This window comes from Pteropus medius, unplaced genomic scaffold (assembly GCF_902729225.1).
Source record: "Pteropus medius unplaced genomic scaffold, Ma_sr-lr_union100, whole genome shotgun sequence".
NCBI lineage: Eukaryota > Metazoa > Chordata > Mammalia > Chiroptera > Pteropodidae > Pteropus > Pteropus medius.
In genome coordinates, this window is record NW_024351073.1 from 5,091,456 (window position 1) to 5,109,929 (window position 18,474).

Genomic DNA, 18,474 nt, shown 5'->3' on the forward strand with positions numbered 1-18,474 from the left:
GAAAGAAAGAAAAGAAGAAAGAAAGAAGGCAGGGAGAGAAAAAAGGAGGGAGGAATGGTAGGAGACATTAATAGAGTATAGTCGCTATGCTTTAAGCACTGTGTTCTGTGCTTTCTCAATAAAGAGGAGATTTAAGGTGCAAAAGTATTCGGCTATTTCTGTGATCACAGATACCTAGAAAGAGGTGGTGCCAAGTTATCTCTCTCCATAGCGCATGTTCTTTCCCACAGTGCTATGCTGTCCCTCTTCCAAATGCTTACCATGTTTTAATTAATGGTGATAAAATAAAGCAAAACAACATCCATAAGTTAAAATCAAATACTTCAAAAAAATCAAATCTTCGAATGCTTTTATCTTGTGGGGTACAGATTTATGTATCACTTAAAAAGGCTGCATATCCCTTAGAAATGTATAGCAAAGACAGGATGGCTTAACTAATGGTAAGGACAAGTGTGCTAGGGTTATAGTAAAATCACTAATATTTGATGATTTTTACTCATTTAGTTAAGTGCTGGTAACTTCTATTCAAAGGAAGTTAATGAGTGAATTTCTTGTTTGTTCTAGGGAGAATATTTGATAGCAAGCATTTTAAAAGACTTGCTGAGAGCCAGGAAAAGAACATGAAGTTTTAGAAACAAGTCCCAGATAATTATTACCTTCCTCATTTAACAGGTAAAGAAATGACAGCTCAGAGAGCTAAATGATTTACTCAGTCAAATAACTCATGAGTGGCCAAGATGGGTGGCAAATCAAGATATTTTTACTTTCAAGCCCATACAATTAACCTCTTTGTATTAACCAGTGTTATAATTAGCCATATAATGTTGGCATTATCTTAAATCTGGACAATTAGATACAGTAATTAGAGGCTACATAATTTTATCTTGGAAAGAAGTCAGTACATGCTACTATAATTATTATTATTCTAAATTGAAAATAAATTATTTTCAAGTCATTTACAACTTAAACATATCATGAATCATATAAAACTCCCCCACCTGCTGTATGATGGAATAGAAGTATATTCTCTAATAATAACAATGAAAACAATAGCAGCTAGTCACTAGTATATGCTTGATATCATTCTGAATATTTGTGTAACTATGGTATCTATTTTATTCTTGAGGCACAGAGAGGTTAAGAAACTCGTCTAAGATCCCAAAGCTGGTAAATAGACCTGTGATTCCAACGAAGCCATCTGGTTTCGGACCCTGTGCTCTTCTTAAACAACGGGATCTATCTATTAGTGCAAGCAAAATGCAAATCAGGCATGGGGGGTACACACATCGTGTGCACATGCACATGTACACGTACATATTTAGGTTAAAAAATACAGGAAGACACAAGACTATTGGTATAGACTCATCCAAAATGTCAGTATCATGGAAGGTACGGTGATTATTCTAGAATAAAGAGACATGACAATCAAATGGAAAACATGATCCTTAAATAAATCTTGGTCTGGAAAAAAACACACATAAGCTATAAAGGACATTTGGGAACAGTTTTGGTGATGTTATTGCCTCAATGTCAAATTAGGTGATGTTATTGCCTCAATGTCAAATTTCCTGAAGGTCATCATATTATTGCAGTTATATAGGAAAATGTCCATGTTCCTTGATGCTGCATGCTAAAGCATTTAGAAATATCGTCTTGTGCTACCTGCAACTTTCTATCAATCAAATGATAAATCAGTGATATATATGTATATATATGTGTGTGTATGTATTTCTCACTGAGTGTGTATAAGCATATATGTATATACATATATGCAGAGCTCTCTCCTTATCTCTCCCCCTGTACATATATTATATACATATTACATACAATATACAAGTGTATTATAACTATTATATATTACATATATAATCTATATATACACAGAGAGAGAGAGAGAAAGATATCCAAATATGTTGATATACACACACACGTACACACAGAATGAGAGATAAGGAAAATATGGCAAATGTTAAATAATTGTATACGTGTGAATTTCTTTCTCTCCTTAAAATCCAGGAACTGTTCTCCTCTTAGCTATTTACCTCTAAAACTTTCCCTCACATGCCAATTTGAATATAAATTCTTGCAAAATAACTCTCATTTTACATCCAAAACAGATTAATTTCTTTCTTGAAGTCCTAAGCTCCCCTCCTTTCCTGACCCACCCACCTCCACAGTTCTTTTTCTTACAGCTTATCTCTCCTAAAAACTACATTTTTTCCATGGCTCATTCTGAGTGAGTCACACCCTTCTGACATAGAAAGGGTTTGCCTGATTTTGACAGTGCTTTGCTCACTAAGGTGTTATTTACTGGGGAGGTGGTAAGAAGGGATAATAGGTTCCTGGGGCTCACTGCAGGGGGTGCTCTGCAGCACCTTAGGGATTTATAAAATCCCCCTGGAGGCAATATTTAATGAAAGATCCGCCTTTTTCAGTAGTTTCAAGTATACACAAAAACCACAGCACATTGGTTAGACATTTATATAGTTTATAAAATGATCCCCCTAATTGCTCTTTCTCTCTCTGGCTGTCTACCTAACCTATCATGGTTTTGCTTTGGAAACTGTCTGCTGCCTCAAAGCCCTTTCCTAAACTCCCTAACGAGAAGCTTTGATAGAAATAAAGGGTATTCGTAGCCATCATCTTGGGTACCTTTGCAGAATCTTATGTGCATCTTGAAGAAAATTAATGCAAATTATACCTATCTGTGATGAAAAGTAAAACTATATTCTTTATGAGAACTAATAGTAATTTTTCAAAATATTGTCACTTTATTTTTCTAACCAGTCAGCAGTAAAGAAAAAACACACATTTCCTATCATCTCTGAATTTTATTTTTGTCCTGTGTCGATGACCGTGGTTAATTCAACACTGCCTTTGATCGCTTGTTCTCTAATCATTTGACATTAGTTTCTCTGAGGTGTTATAAAAGGAATGAGAGAGAGGATTGGAGGTGAGACAGAGAACCAGTTATCGCAGGTCAGCTGGCTCTTCAGGATGTGTAGAGAAGGTGTTGGAATCAGGATAAGCCAGGGGTCACAATCACAAATACACACAGCAGTCAGAAGGTACACGAGTGAAGGAAGCAGGTCTGGGTATAAAAAAATTACTCTTCCATTTAGCAATTACAATCTGTCCATGTGTTCCCCTAGGAACATGGGGCTCTATTGCTTTAACTTCTGTTTTCTCACGTTTAGTAGCAACATGGCACAGAGAAATATATTTCTTGTCTAAGAAAAACAATGCAAGTAGAATAATAAGTAGCAACTGACAGGTGACTTCAGAGTCAGGGAGAGAGCAGGTTGTGGAGGGGACTGGTCTGAACTGGAGACGGTAGCTCTAAGGCTACCACTCAGTGAAACCTATTGACAGGGGGGAATGTGAGTTCTATAGAGAAGACAACGTTTTCTCAAGAAAAGCTGCAAATACAGATTTTATGGTAAAATCTCCCCACTTTTGAAAGAACTCTACATTCAGTTTCAATGCTAAGGCTGTCATTTACGGCCTTAGCATAAAGTGGCATTGTATCATACGTTGAAACCGGAACGATGCGATTGGTCAAAATCACAACAGCATCACTAGAGATTTATCGTTACGAAAAGTATAATTTCTCAAAAGTCTTGTGTAGTTGATGAAGATAGCTGTAGTCCCCTTTTATAAAAGGTGTATACGAGAAGAGTAAACATTAGGACAATTTTATGTGCAGCCCCACTTCACAGTAAGAATGTAGACCCCCATGATGATTAAGGCCCTGTGGCCTTCGTAGTTCAGGAAGAGAATAAGCTGATTCAAGCAAAGGAGTAATATACACTTGGCCTGAGAGCATCCATCAACTTATACCGATTTAAATGCTGCACAGTAGAAGACAAGTAGTACAACTACACGGAGACAAACCACTGTATCCCAAGGATGAGTACTATGAATTTCCACAGAGCTGAGGTCTGCCTTAGTGATGTTGTCTGCCATTCAGTCCAAATGCAGAGTGATATGTTTGCCTTAGCGGCCACATCCTGCCCACACAAGAAGCCCTGGCACATAGGACTTCTGTGAATTGCCTGCCCTGTCCTTAAATTATTAGTCAATAAGGGGCAGGAGACAGGGTGAAGCGGACAAAGAGGAAGCCACGCTGCCATTTGCTTAGTTGATCTCCTTCCCTAGTTGTAAATCCTGAGGTAAAAATTACTCTCCGCTCTCCCTGTTTCTCCCAAATGGAGTGAGAGTTGGTTTCATGACTTCAACCAACAAAAGAACCCTACAAGTGTGGGAAAGGGCCTGAAAGGGGCTGGGAGAAGCTGCTGGCCATGGTTTCTTTGGCAGGGACTGGTGAAGGATTCGGCCTGCCAAGTGTCCCAGCTGTGGCTCGGTCCTACTCAGCCCCACTATTGGCTTTCTCACTCCACAAGGAAGCAGCTTGCTCAACGTACCGTATGTTACACAGAGAGAATCTACCTTCCCTTTAAAATTAAAGAGAAAAAGAAATAGCAAAAACGATCATTTCCTACCTCTTATCTCTTCTCTCACTTTCAACAAAGTGGCCTGAGATGCTGATGATTTATTTAGTGCCGGAGACAAGATTTCAGTGCCTTTGAAACCACTGCTACCCCTCTTTCTGTCTCTGCTCCCGCGGCCCCACCCCCACCCCACCGACATGCCTGGGGCCGGGGAAACCTGACACTTTTGGAGGGATGGCTATCATAAAAATAAGCAGGGATTGAGAGCTCATGCAGGCGGCAGAATGGATCTGTGTTCTTAGCCTGTGAAAGACCTGCCGAAAAGGATGGGGACAGTTCATTTGATCCTTCTCTCCGCTCTTCTCCTCACCTCTGCTTTCCCTACTCTTAAACATTGAAGATTAATCCGTTTATAATATTTGAAGAAAACAGCATTTGAGGATTGTATTTTCACTTCTCAAATAGCCCAGCCTTTTTTTTTTCTTTTTTTTTTAAAGTTTGGTTTACACCAGGCTCTGCCCATAGCCACACCCTGTATGTAGAGGCAGTTGAATGGAGATCCTCTGTGCCCGTGGTCTCTCCTAGGAAGTATTTCTTGGTGACATGAGGTTAAAGAAAGACAGCAGTAAACAGACCATTTGCCACTATGGTCAGCCACGCTTTCTTTGGCTCCACCAAAGAACTTCAGGTTATGGAAGAAATCTGCATGACATCGTCTAGCTGACAATAATTGGAAGCATTATTCTCTTAGAAACATAGTCCTGAAGATCTGAAGGCGGGAAAATGCCCTACACTTACTTCTTTCCATGTAGGAAGTACAAGAGAAGAGAATAAATAATGAACAAGTAGAAAGGAAGGCTCAAAAAGAGTTCTTGCTTCTAAGCTGAACACAATGAAATTAAAGGATAATAAAGATATTAAACGATAATAAAGATAATGCTTAAGAAAATCACTCTTAAAAGGACCCCCTAATGTCAATTTTTTTTTTTTTCTGTATTTAAGGTAACTAACCAGCCAGGTTAGCCTAAGAAGACTGTCTCATACTGATATGCCATTGGCAAAGCAAGCCAATCCTGATGCACAGCAAACAGAATCTGGCAGGTAGATGCTATCACTGAAGACTTTTGGTGGCCCAGCCAGCCTCTCAGCCACCTACAGAACTCCAGAGCCCCACAGTTTGCAACTTGGCTTTTCAGATGTTTACAAAGGATCAGGTTTCCTTTGGCTCAGAGAAGAGACCTGGCTGGAGCCTTTCACCTTGTAAAACTACAAAAAACTTTGTTGCCAACATCTAACAGTTGCTAGCCTCACAGGGGTGCATGTGGAAACAGATTCAAAAGTACATCTTCTTATTTAAAATAAGTAAGTGTGGTAATGGCAGGCAGAGAAGCTGAGAGGGCTGGCTGGGGCTCTATGTGTACATATCACGTTTACTAACACTCAACTGTGATTTTATTAAACTTGTGCTGTCTATAGTGACTCGTACGGTTTCCCATTGCCAACTGTGTCTTATTGCCAGGCTTCAGGGATGCCCTCGGAGATTTTATGTTCCCAATCCTTAACGAATCAGAACATTTTAACTTGCTGTTTCTGGTGCAATGCGACTGTTTTTGGCATCAATTTCCTCACCTAAAAAATGGCCCAGCCAGCTCTGACTACTGCTGAAACCATTACACCTGACTGGGAAACCCTCAGCCATTCCTTTAGGTGAGGGCAAGGGAGAAGTAAGAGCATGGAGACAGTTGAGAAATAATTTTTAGGTTATTATAAGGAAAAGGGACTCCGACTTTTCTACAGTCACATTTTAGAGAAAGGAATCCCTTCTATGCTAATCTTTGCTTGAATTCTTTCAGTGACAGAGATCTCACAGCTTTGCAAAATGGTCATTCCAATTCTCAGGTTCTATTGATTGTAAGTTCTCCATTATTTTGAATTAATCTCCAAAGAACAACTCAGAAGATACATCCCTTTCATGTGACAATCCTTCATATGGCTGCAGGAAACCAACCTGCTTGCCTTGTTTTTCTTCAGCCAAATATCATCAGGTCTATGGGATGTTCCACATATGATGCAATTTCCAGCACTTGGACATAACTTAATGATTGACTTGTCAACAATAATACTAACTGTAAAGATTACTGATGCTTGATGCTGTTCTAAGTGGTTTTTATTTCAATTATCTTATTTAATATTTAAGCAATACTATGAGGTAGGTACCATTATTATTCCCATTTTATATACGAAGGAATAGAAAACATAGAAGTTAAATAATTTGTCCAAGACACATAACCAGTAAGTAGTGGAGCCAGACACTCAAATGGGTTAGTTTGACTCTAGAGCTCATGTTATCCACTACGGCTTTGCTTTGCCACCTCTCCATTAACAAACCCATGGCCAGGTACTGTGAGTCCAGACTAAGACTCAGACTTCTGGCTCCCAGTCCAATGCTCTTTCCACCATGTCACATTATCCTCAACATAGATGGAATACCCTTGGGAGAAAGTAAGGGGATCTTGGGGAAGACGAACTAGGGTATAGAATTCCCAAATCTAAATCCCCGGGAGAACTGGATATCAATTAAGTTTGACTTATACTGTCAAAAGTAGAAAGTAACCATTCCTATTTCTAAATTTAGTCAGAAAAATGAACATCGGCAAAGACAGAAAGATAGCCTTGCTCTAGAAAAGACTCTAAGGCTCTCCCTAATTCCCACACTCTAGGCACCAGTGAAGACCAAGTTCAGGGAAGTCTTCAGTTTGAACCAGGAAGAAGCAATGGCCTTCAGCCACAGGTCCTTGTCACCTGAGGCTATTGAGATGGTAAAAATTCAGTGGTGAAAGCTCTCTTTGTGCAGTATTTTCCTTCTTCCCTAAGGAATGGAGAGGCAGGGCAAGGAGACAGGGATGGCCTCAGCTTACAAAACTGAATCTGAAAGATTTTATCAAGATAGTGAACTTTCAGGAAGGGCTCATCAGGCAAAAATCTCAGAGAAAGGAACAAAGGAGAGGGACAGAAATTGTCAACAGTGTATTTCCATGGCAGCAGGCAGAATGATCCATTTAAAGGAAGGTCAGCTCACACCGCTCTGTTCAACACTCCAATGGCTTCTGTCTTTCCACCTAGGAAAAGTCTTATTCCCGAAATGCATATCATAGTCCTCATTCAAGATTCTGCTCAAGTTATATTATCGAAGAGGTCCACTGTTACTGTGAGACTTAATTCAAACGCTCTCTATCTCTTTTCTTTGTTTTACTTCTTAGCATTTATTACCACCTGATTTATGTTTCATCTGTTTGTTTGTTTTAGGTCTTTTTTGCCCCCAACCATGTATATCATATAATGAATAATACCAGAATATAATACCTTGAAGAGATCTCAGACTGAGTCTATTGTTTTTTCCTGTTGTATTCTAGCACCTAATATTTAGCCTGGTATTTGTTGAATGAATGAATGAAAAAAAAAATCAATGAACAAAATTAAGAGGAAACAAAGAAAGCAGATGGGTAAAGATAATAACAAAAAAAAGATGAATAATCTAGATAGTCAGGAGGCCCACAAAATGAGATTTGTTACCCAAATATAGATGGGAAGGTGGAGCAAGATGAGAGGCACTGAAACGTTGTTAGTGGTTTAAGAAACAGGGACATTCATCTTGTCTGCAAACCAGGTTTTTAATAGCTCTTTTTATTTTAATAGCTCTTTAACTCTGGTCTCATGGCAAAAAAATTATTCATACTAGCTTCTATTTGAGCTGGAAACATGATCTGCATTAGCGCCAGTCTTCACAATGACCCCTGAAAGCAGTGAATTATTATCCCCACTTTGCAGATGAGGAAAGTAGGGGCTAAAAGTTAAGCAATTTAGTCACAATAGCCAAAGGTTGAAAATAATTCAAATGTCTATCGAGAGATGAATGAATGAACAAATGTGGTATATCAACAAGCCATGCACAAACTGTAACCTATGTGTGATTTAATTAATATGAAATAACCAGAAAAAGTAAACCCATAAAAATGTAAAGCAGATTGATGGTTGTCTGGGACTGGGAAGAGAGGAATGGGGAGTGACTGCTTAATGGGTAAGTGTAGGGTCACCTTTAGGGGTGATGAAAATGTTTTACAACTAGATAAGGGTGATGGTTGCACAACATTAAAAATGTACTAAATACCACTTTATCGTACACTTTAAAATGTTGATTTTATGTTCACTTTAATAAATTAAATTAAATTAAATGTGAGCAGCTTGTACAATGGTAAAGTGAGTTCTTCAAGTTGAAATGAAACTATCCTAAACAGCAATAAGAAAGTATACAGAAGTATAAAACTCATTGGTAAAAATAAATATAGAGACAAATATAGAATATTGTACTACTCTTATGGCAGTGTGTAAATCACTTTTGATTTTAATATAAAAGTATACAGACAAAAATATTAGAACTAACTATAGCTACAAATATGTGGAAACAGATACACAATATAAAAAGATGCAAATTGTCACATTGGTAGTATGAACTGTTGAGGGGATAGTAGTCAAAGTGTAGAATTTTCATATGCAGTAGAAAGTTGTTATCTACTTAAAATAGACTAATAACTACATGATGTTATATGCAAGCCTCATGATAAGCACAAGGAAAATACCTATAAAAATAAACAGAGAAAAAAAATCAAAGCATATTACTACAGAAAAGTCAACAAAATACAAAAAGAAGAGAGCAAGAGAAGCAAAGAGGAACAAAAGAACTATAAACAGACAGAAAATAGTTAACAAAATGTCAATAGTAAATCCTTTTGTATCAATAATCATTTTAAATGTAAATAGGTTAAACTCCTCAACCAAAGGACCTAGAATACCTGAATGGATTAAGAAAACAAGACTCAACTATATGCTATCTGCAACAGATTCACTTTAGACTTAAGGACGAACAATCTAAAAGTGAAGGGATGAAAAAGATATTCCATGCAAATGATAAAAAGAAAGAAAGAAAGAAAGCAGAAATAGTTATATTATATCGGTACTATAGACTGAGTCAAAAACTGTCACTAGAAGTAAAAAAAAGACATTTAGAATGATAAAAAGATCAATTCATCAAGAAGATGTAACAATTATAAATACATATGCCTCCAACAACAGAGCACCTAAATATAGAAAGCAAATGTTGACAGATCTGAAAAGAAAAATGGACAATAATATAATAGTAGTAAAAGATAGCAACAGCCCACTTTCAATAATGGATAGAACACCCAAATAGAAGACCAATAAGGAAGCAAAGGACTAGAAAACCTTATAGACAAACTAGACCTAATAGACTTGTATAGAGCATCCTACCCAACAGCAGTGGCATAAACATTCTTCTCAAGCACAAATGGAATATTCTCCAGTAAAGGGCACATGTTAGGTCACAAAACAAGCATCGACAATTTTAAGAAGATTGAAATCATACCAAGTATCTTTCCGAAACACAATGTAATGAAACTAGAAATCAGTAACAAAGAAAACTGAAACATTCACGAGCATGTGGAAATTAAAAAATACATTCTTTAACAACTATTGGGTCAAAAAAGATATCAAAAGAGAAATCATAAAAATTACTTAAGATAAATGAAAATGAAAGCATAACATACAAATTATGGAATGTAACAAAAGAAGTACTAGGAGAGAAATTTATAGTGATAAATACTTAAATTAAAAAATAAAAAAAGATTAAAAAAAAAAACCCACAAAAACCTAAGCTTAAACCCCAAGCAACTAGAAAAAGAAAAACTACACCCAAAGTTAGCAGAAGGAGAAACATAATAGAGATTAGAGTAGAAATAAATAAAAGAGAGGATAGAAGAACAAACAGAAAAAATGCAACAAAATTAAGAATTGACTTTTTAAATAAACAAAATTGACCAACTTTAGCTAGACTAAGAAAAAAGAGAGGACTCAAATAAATAATATCAGAAATGAAAAAAGAATATTACATCTGATACCACAGAAATAAAAATGATTATAAGAGACAACTATGAACAATTATATGCCAACACATTGAATAATCTGGAAGAAATGAATAAATTCCTAGAAAAACACAATCTACACAGACTGAATCATGAAAAAATAGAAAATCTGGACAAACCAATAATGAGGAAGGAAATTGCATTAGGAATCAAAAATCTACCAACATAGAAAAGTCCAGAACTAGATGGCTTCATCAGTGAGTTATACTAAGTATTTAAAGAATTAACACAAATTCTTTACAAACTCTTCCAAAAATTGAAGAGAGGAAACCCTTTCACATTCATCTTATGAAGCCAGCATTATCCTATACCAAAGCCAGATAGACATTACAAGAAAAGTTTATGTACAATATCCCTGGTGAACATAGGTGCAAAAGTCCTGAACAAAATACTGCCAAACTAAATTCAACAACACATTGAAAGGATCAGGCACTGTGGCTAAGTGGGACTTATCTCTGGGATGCTAGGATGATTCAAACTATGCAAATAAGTTAATGTGATACACTCCATTAACAGAATAAAGGCTTAAAATCACATGATTACCTCAACAGAGAAAAAGCCTTTGACTCTTTCATAATAAAAACTGTCAACAAACTAAAAATAGAAAAGTTAGAAAAAAAGAAAATAGAAAAAAATAGAAAAAAGTATCTTAACAGCATAAAGTTCCTATATAAAAACCTCACAGATATCATCATATTCGACTGTGAAAAACTGAAAGCTTTTCCTCTAAGATCAAGAACAAGGCAAGGATATCCACTCTCATTACTTCTATTCAACATAGAACTGGAAGTCCTAGTCAGAGCAATTGGACAAGAAAAAGAAATAAAAGGCATCTAAATTGGAAAGAAAGATATAAAATTTCATTTGCAGATGACATGATTTTATATATAGAAAACCCTATAGAGTCTACAAAAAACTATTGTTAGAACTAGTAACAAATTCAATAAACTACAGGATACAAAACCAATATACAAAAATCCATTTTTATTTCTATATACTAACAATAAACTATCCAAAAAAGAAATGAAAAAGAAATTCTATTTACAATAGCTTCAGAAAGAATAAAATACTGGCAATAAACTTAACATTCTCTAATAATAGCAGTGCCTATATTTACATATGGTTTATAATTTACTAAGTGTACTTGCATGTGTCAACTGATATCACCTTCACAATATCCTTGGACATAGAACAGAGGGATGTATTGTAAACCCACTGGTCAGAGCAAGCAGAATGCCTTCAGTGTTGGAATGGTCAGGAAAACTTTTACAAGAAAGTATCATTGAAAATGAAGATCAAGAACAGATAGAGTTTCCAGGAGGCAAATAATGGGGGAAATAACATTTCAAGAAGGGAAGATGGGATGCAAACACACTGTATATCTTTATTAATCTACTAGTCTAAAACCCAATAAAATGAGCAGAAACAAAGATATTTTAACTTTATTTGATGAGAAGTAGGCACTATTAAAGAATTGCAATTCAGGGAGTGATATAATGAGATTCACTTTGGAAGCATTTGAGTTTAAGGTAGGCAAGGCTGGTTAATAGCCCAGGGGGCTATTGAAAGATAAGAAGCATGAACTAAGGCATGTGGAAAGAAAGACAAGGTATTTAGAGGACTTTGTGCCTCATTGGATGTAGAGTGTGACAGAGGAAACATTAACAGTGGAAGCCATCAGAAGAGATAAGCTTTTATATCTCAAGGGCCATAAAAATGTGCATGCCCTTTGACCTAACTATATCTCACTGAAATTTTAGACTAAGGAAATAAATTCCTCAAAGGCAAAATCTCTTTCCACAAATATGTTCACTGTAGCATTATTTATAAGAGTAAAAAAATGAGGAACAATCTAAATGTTCATAAAATGGTATGATTAAGTAAATTATTGTGCAGTAGATTATAATGACATTATAAGATTAAATTAAAAATTTGAAGTATATTTTTTAAAGGCCTAAATAAACAGAGAGACATATTTCCTGGGCAGGAAGAATTAATGCCTTCATGATATCAATTTTTCCCAAATTAATTTATAAATATAACACAATACCAAAGAAATCTCTTTTTTAAATTTGGACAAATTGATTCTAAAACATTATGAAAAAATAAATAATCTATCAAGAATATTGTAAAAGGGAAGACCTCAATAAATTGCTTACATTAATGGGTATTATAAAAAACTATTTTACAATACAGTTATCAAAATGTGCATTATAGGCATGCAAAACAAAACAGAGTAATGTCCAGAATAGATATAAATATACATTGAAATGTAATGTACGATATGTGACACTAGAAATCAGTGGAGAAATTGTGAATTTTTCAATAAAGGGTAGTGGGATAATTAACTATGCATTCAGAAAAAAAATAAATTTAATTCCCACTTCATATAATATTATTTTAAATTTCTAGGCTAATTAAAGATATATTTAAAAAATCTTTTAACAATATTAGAAAGAAAGAAATAATACAAAAAACACAGAGCCTTAATAGAATAAAACTGACAGACTTGACTAGATGAAAACTAAAAACTTTTGTGCAGTAAAACAGTCCATAAATGAAATCAAGGAAAACACAACACAGATATACATTTACAATATATTTAACAAAGTGTTAATGTATATGCATAATAGTAAAGCAGGACTCAAAAATTAATTTTTAAAAAGATAAACATACCAGATGAAAAATTAGCATAAGAAAAAATTCAAATAAGCCTATAAATTCAACTTCACAAAAAGTCAGAGAATTGTGAATTAGAACAATAATAAGAAACAATATTTTGCTTATCAGACTGAAAAAAATTGATAAAATTTAGTGCTGACAAGGAAGTGAGAAAATATCTTTGGTAAGAGTGTATATTGGTGGGAATATATATTGACAAATATTTTGGGAAGAACTTAGAGGTATATATGAAAATTTTAAATGTTCCTACCCTATGACTCAGTAATCTCACTTCCTGGTCTTTCTCTTACAATGTTTTTGGAGAGCGATTTGGTAATGATCTATCAAAATTTTAGTTCTCATTCCCTTTGACCCGTCGATAACATTTCTAAGTATCTAGTCTAAGGTACATGCACAGATAGTGACACTTTCTACATGAAAAATTTGGGATTACCAAGGTCTACCAATGGAAGAATGGTAGAATAAATTACATATTAGGCAGCCATTAAAAAGAATGGGTTGAGTCTGGCTAGAATATATAATTGTATTAGGCCGAAAAAAGACAAGTCACCAAAATTATTTCATTTTTAGTTTTAAAAATACACGCATGTGCATATAGAAACATGACTATATACATATAGAAAAAAGGATAGATAAACACCAATATGTTAATGGCTGTCATCTCCGGAAATGGGATTAGAGGAAAGAAGAATGATGTGTGTGATTTGGGAGGATTATATTTTACTTCATAGATATAGATTTTTTTTAAACAGTGCTAGGATTGTGGGAGATTTTTGACTCTTTAGATATTTTTAGCATTTTTCTTTTTTCTTTCGTTTTCTATTTTGTTAGGAAAAGTAGTCCTCAAAGAATAAGGATAATGGACCAATGACAAAACTGTTTTCATTCAAGAAGGACAAAGAAGAGGGGCCATAGCAAAACCCAACATAGGAATGTAATAGAGGAGAACTAGAGGCAGGGAAGGGCTGAAAGCCAAGGATGAGAGCTTCCTCAAGAGGGACCAAGGGGTGCAGAATGCCGCAGAGAGAGCGATGGGTGAGTAGTAAGGGTGGAAGCTGAGTGCAACGTGGATTAGGCAGCCCTTATCCACCACGCCTGGGCATCTTTATGGAAACGGAGAAATCGGGGCCTCACCCTAAACCTCCTGAATTGGAAGCTCTGCAAGTGACACCCCACTTCGTACATTTGAAACACTCCTCGGATGATTGTGGTGTGCAGTCAACATTAAAAACTACCGAGTGAAGGCCTTGGGAGCATAGTACCCCAGGGAAGGGAGCATAGTGCCTCAGGGAAGCTGAGGAGTGGGCATTATGCTTTCACCAAGTTTGACAGGACAGGAAAGGAGTAAATTAAATTGTAAAGCCACCAGAAAGGTTAGCAAGGTCAAGGAAGATGTAAAGATATTGTAGGCAGAGATGAAAGAGTCCATGGGACAAAAAAGATTAAGTATGCATGGGGAAAGTTAAAAGAAAAAAGGAACTTCATGTTTCTAGACTTTCTGTTATTTGTCAGGCATTTTACATATGCTATCACCATTATTATTTCCCTTACTGGTGATTAATAATCACCTTTATTATTATTTTTGAGGTATATATTAGTGCATCCAATTTACAATGAGACAAGACAAGCTTAGGGAAGCCAGATAGTAAGGACCCAAACCCATGTCAAGGGCTGGGCTCTTTCCTCTGAATCAGGCCATGGAACGAGGTCTTGGGGATCAGGACCCAGCTGGAGAAGTAGCTTGAAAGAAAAGAGGGACACGTGGACCGAGACAGTGACCGGAGAGATGCACAAGAAGGGGAACACGGGAAAAGGGGCTGGAGCGTGTTAGCGTGCAGAGACGGAGGCAGTGACAAAACAGTTGAGCACAAGAAAGAGGTTCAGGTTCACAGCAGATTTCCTTCATTATCTCAGTAAAGCTGCAGTGAGTAATCCACTGGGAGTGGATGCTGGTGTCTTAAGGGACAGTGACTGTGTGCTGCACGACAGAGCAGAAAGCCAACGTTGCCCTTCTCTCCCAGTGAGATGTGGATTAGTCACTCAACAACCAATCTCTCATCTGCTGGAAGCCATTAGCATAGATGAGCTGAGCTGCCTGCAGCTAACTGGGAACTACAAAGAGGAAAAGCAAGGTCCTCACCTTCTAAGAGCTGACAGTCTAGAGTTACCTAGAGTGATTTTTTCACCAGCTATTAAAATTGTCTGGTTGGAACAACTCCAAATAGATGGAGTGATCCTTTGCTTTGTAAAGATCATATAGAAATATTCTACCATTGAAGATCTCATGTCACTCAGGGGTTTCGAAAACAAAAAAGGGGTTACATACCTTGGTGGCCACCCATGAGCAAATGTAAATACACATGAAAGAAGCATCTCCCATCAGCTGAGAAAAACAGATGGAGTCTACAGCTTAATTGTACAAGGCTACGTTATTGAACAGGAAGCATCAGGTGATTAAGCCTCTGCAGGTGACTGTGGGCTTCTAGTCCAAAAAGGATCAGCAAAGTATCCTGGGATTTTCAGTGGCTTCCCAAGGCTTGGCAAGTGTCTGCTGCTGAATGTCATTTGCCAGTTATTCCAGAGTGGCAGTAAATCAAAAGGGGGAAAGAACATTTTTTTTGTTGAAACTTATCAACAAAAGTTTGCTGCCACGAGTCCAATGCCAACAGGAGTCCCCAAAATAGGGTGTAGTAAAGGAGAAACATTATTCAGAAGAACAGTTTGCAAAGCAGGGATATGCAGCCTCCAGAGTAAAAGAAAAGTGTGCTCCCTCAAGTCAAAGGGGAGGCCTACTTTCCTAAAGTTCCTATCCTGGTCTCTGATTGGTCTATATCTATGCAAAAGGGGAATACAAATTTGCATTCTTATTGGTCCATAGATCAGTGTCCTGATTGATCAGAATCACATGTTCTGATTGTTCGTTATCAAGCTGTTCTGATTGGTCATAAAGATGCAAAAGAGGGTATAATTGTACAGCTCTGACTGAATGGGACAGATCTCAGCCCATTATATTGGTTGAAATATGATTCCAGGAACTCAGGCAGTAGCAACTCAGTGCAAGAGGCTAGCAGCTCTCAGTCTGTGGCTTTCCTCTGAAGTGCAGAGTGCGTGAGAAGACCCTGTCAGCGATGGCTTCTAGTATCTGATTATGAATTCAAGCGCAATTAACCATAGAGTATCCTTCTTGGCAGGTATATTTCTTCTCAGGATCAACAAACTCAATAGCCTTTGTTTCAAATATCTTCTTGGTGTCCCTCTGAGTTATGAAACAATCAGATGCAATATTAATGACATCAGACAGACATTAGCAACTCACTAATTCAGGGATAACTATTTCATTCGGGCAACTATCACTATTTGTTTTTGTTTTTTATCTATTTTATTTTATTTTATTTTTGTTCCTTCCCTCTGCCTCCACAAAAGGTGGTGGTCATACAAGGTTTTATTACCAAAAAAAAAAAAAAGGGGGGACAGAACCACATACTGCCCTATTAGAAAAGAAGATAAATTCTGTACTGTGGAAAACAACAAAAGCTTGGATTATTTAGGCACTACCAATGTTTCTGTGTTGCAATCATGCAGCAGAGAATAAACACAGCACCCTGGAAGCTTGGGCTTTGGGTATCAGTAAGGAAAACAAAACTTCCTTGGGTCACTGATGGTTTATTTTCTTTATGCCCACTTCTCTCCGACCCCTCCTTCTCAGAGAAGGTGAGATTCAAATCCCTGGAGCCTCCTCAAATGTTGCCAAGCTGCTGTTCAAGGTTATTCAGAAATAAGGAAAGAAACTTGACACAGAGACACTCCACATCTTGGATGCCAGGAGAAATATCATCTTTGAGGTCACTAAACGTATTAAGGTGTTTTCATTACTGTTTTGTCTATTTTCTGGTACTGTCTCAGTGGAAGATGTGTGGCCCTGATCATGCAAAACCAATTTGTGGAGAATCAGTTATTCCTTCTCCACATCTTTGCTGCATTCCTGCTCCTCCAACTACCTCCCTCACCTTGTAAAACTGGCAGGCTCTGGACATTTTGCATGCTGAAGAAAATCACTGTTTTGCCTCCAGCAAGGAACATAAATGTTGCAACACTGACTCCTCCTCTAATGAAGAAAGAGTGAACAAGTGCACGGAGTTGAGGTTCTTCTCACAGAGCCACCGGGGCCAAGACAGTAGTGTCTTCTGGACTGGGCTTCCCCCATCCCCTTCCTTTTCTGTCTTCCTTGCTCGGCTCCCTCTTTCTGGATTTTACCCGCTGTTCATGAAACAGCTTTACACACGGTGGATCTCCGCGTCCTTTTGCAGGAAGTGTTCACGGACCGATATGGCAGACTTTGCTCGCCGGCAAAAGTGAGTAGTAAGTAGTCAGGGCAGGCTAAGCCTGCGGCGGACGTGTGTGACCAGAGGCGGCGCGGGCGGCGCGGCGCGGGGGCTCGGGTTCGAGGCCAAGTGCGGGAAGGAAGAATGGCCCGCCGCGGGCGCGGGACGCTTAGCAAAATGCCAGAAAGCAGCCGGAGCCGGCAGAGGAGCTGGGAAAGCCGGAGCTCCGACCACAGTCACCACTGAGGTCCCTTCTCAGAGGAGCTAAAAGTGCTCTCCCCGTCCCCTCCCAGCTTTTACCACTGCATACATTCATCTTTTTAAAAGGCATCTTCAGATGCACCCTTGAGAATGAGTTTCGGCGTGATCGTGGGATTCTAAGAATGTAAATTTTTTTTTACGTCAAATTGAAAAAAGAATGGGGACGAGATGAGGTTCAGGCAGATGATGTGATGACAGCAGACTTGAGGATTTTCCAGCAGCGGCAACAGTAGTAGCAGCCCCAGCAGCTGCCCAGGGTGTCCGGTGGGGAAAGTTAGTGCTACCTGTGCGGACCGGAAAGGCGCGGCTCCGCACCAAGGCGGTGGGGGTCGAAGCGAGCAAGCAGCTCCGGGCTGTAACCGGTCCCCGGAGCAGGAGGAAGGCGGATTGACCTGGGCAGAGGAATTCCAGCCAGAGAAGAAGCTGGAAGGACAGCCCGCTGCAGGGGAGAGGAGGTGAGAGGAGCGGAGAGGAGAGGAGGAAGTCAGGCGAACGGCGGTAACGGGGGAGCCGGGGCGCTGTGCAAGGTGGAACCAAAAAGGGCTGGAGTTCTGCCTCTGTGAGTAGGAAAATGTCGTTTTAGTGACCTCTACCTGTATCCTGGGGAAGCAGCCCACGTTTCCCTAATAATAGGCAAGTTAGGATTTTCTATGACTGAAAATGGTTGCAAAACATTATTATTAACCTGGAGGGATTAGTTAGTCTTCATTCATCAAATTGGCTGGCAGAGATTTCTCACCTGACTCTCATGCTTCTTGGTCA

General features: G+C 38.0%; 1 protein-coding gene and 1 long non-coding RNA gene across 8 annotated transcripts in view; one reads left to right on the forward strand and one right to left on the reverse strand.

Moving 5' to 3' along the window:
• Window positions 1-4,606, reverse strand: part of LOC120586201 (uncharacterized) — a 107,651-nt gene extending 103,045 nt beyond the window's left edge. The window contains exon 1 of the long non-coding RNA XR_005648634.1: window positions 4,503-4,606. This is a non-coding gene — a long non-coding RNA (uncharacterized LOC120586201). The remainder of the gene's footprint in view (window positions 1-4,502) is intronic.
• Window positions 4,607-17,248: 12,642 nt separating this feature from the next.
• The window catches only part of PRLR (prolactin receptor), a 153,290-nt gene continuing 152,064 nt past the window's right edge, over window positions 17,249-18,474 (forward strand). For 5 of the 7 annotated variants that reach the window (XM_039842679.1, XM_039842689.1, XM_039842683.1 and 2 more), the window contains exon 1: window positions 17,249-17,481. The gene's annotated coding sequence lies outside the window, so the exon portion shown is untranslated. Of the gene's footprint in view, window positions 17,482-17,512; window positions 18,272-18,474 lie in introns of those variants that run through there. The other 2 variants (XM_039842688.1, XM_039842680.1) reach the window with 2 other exon arrangements.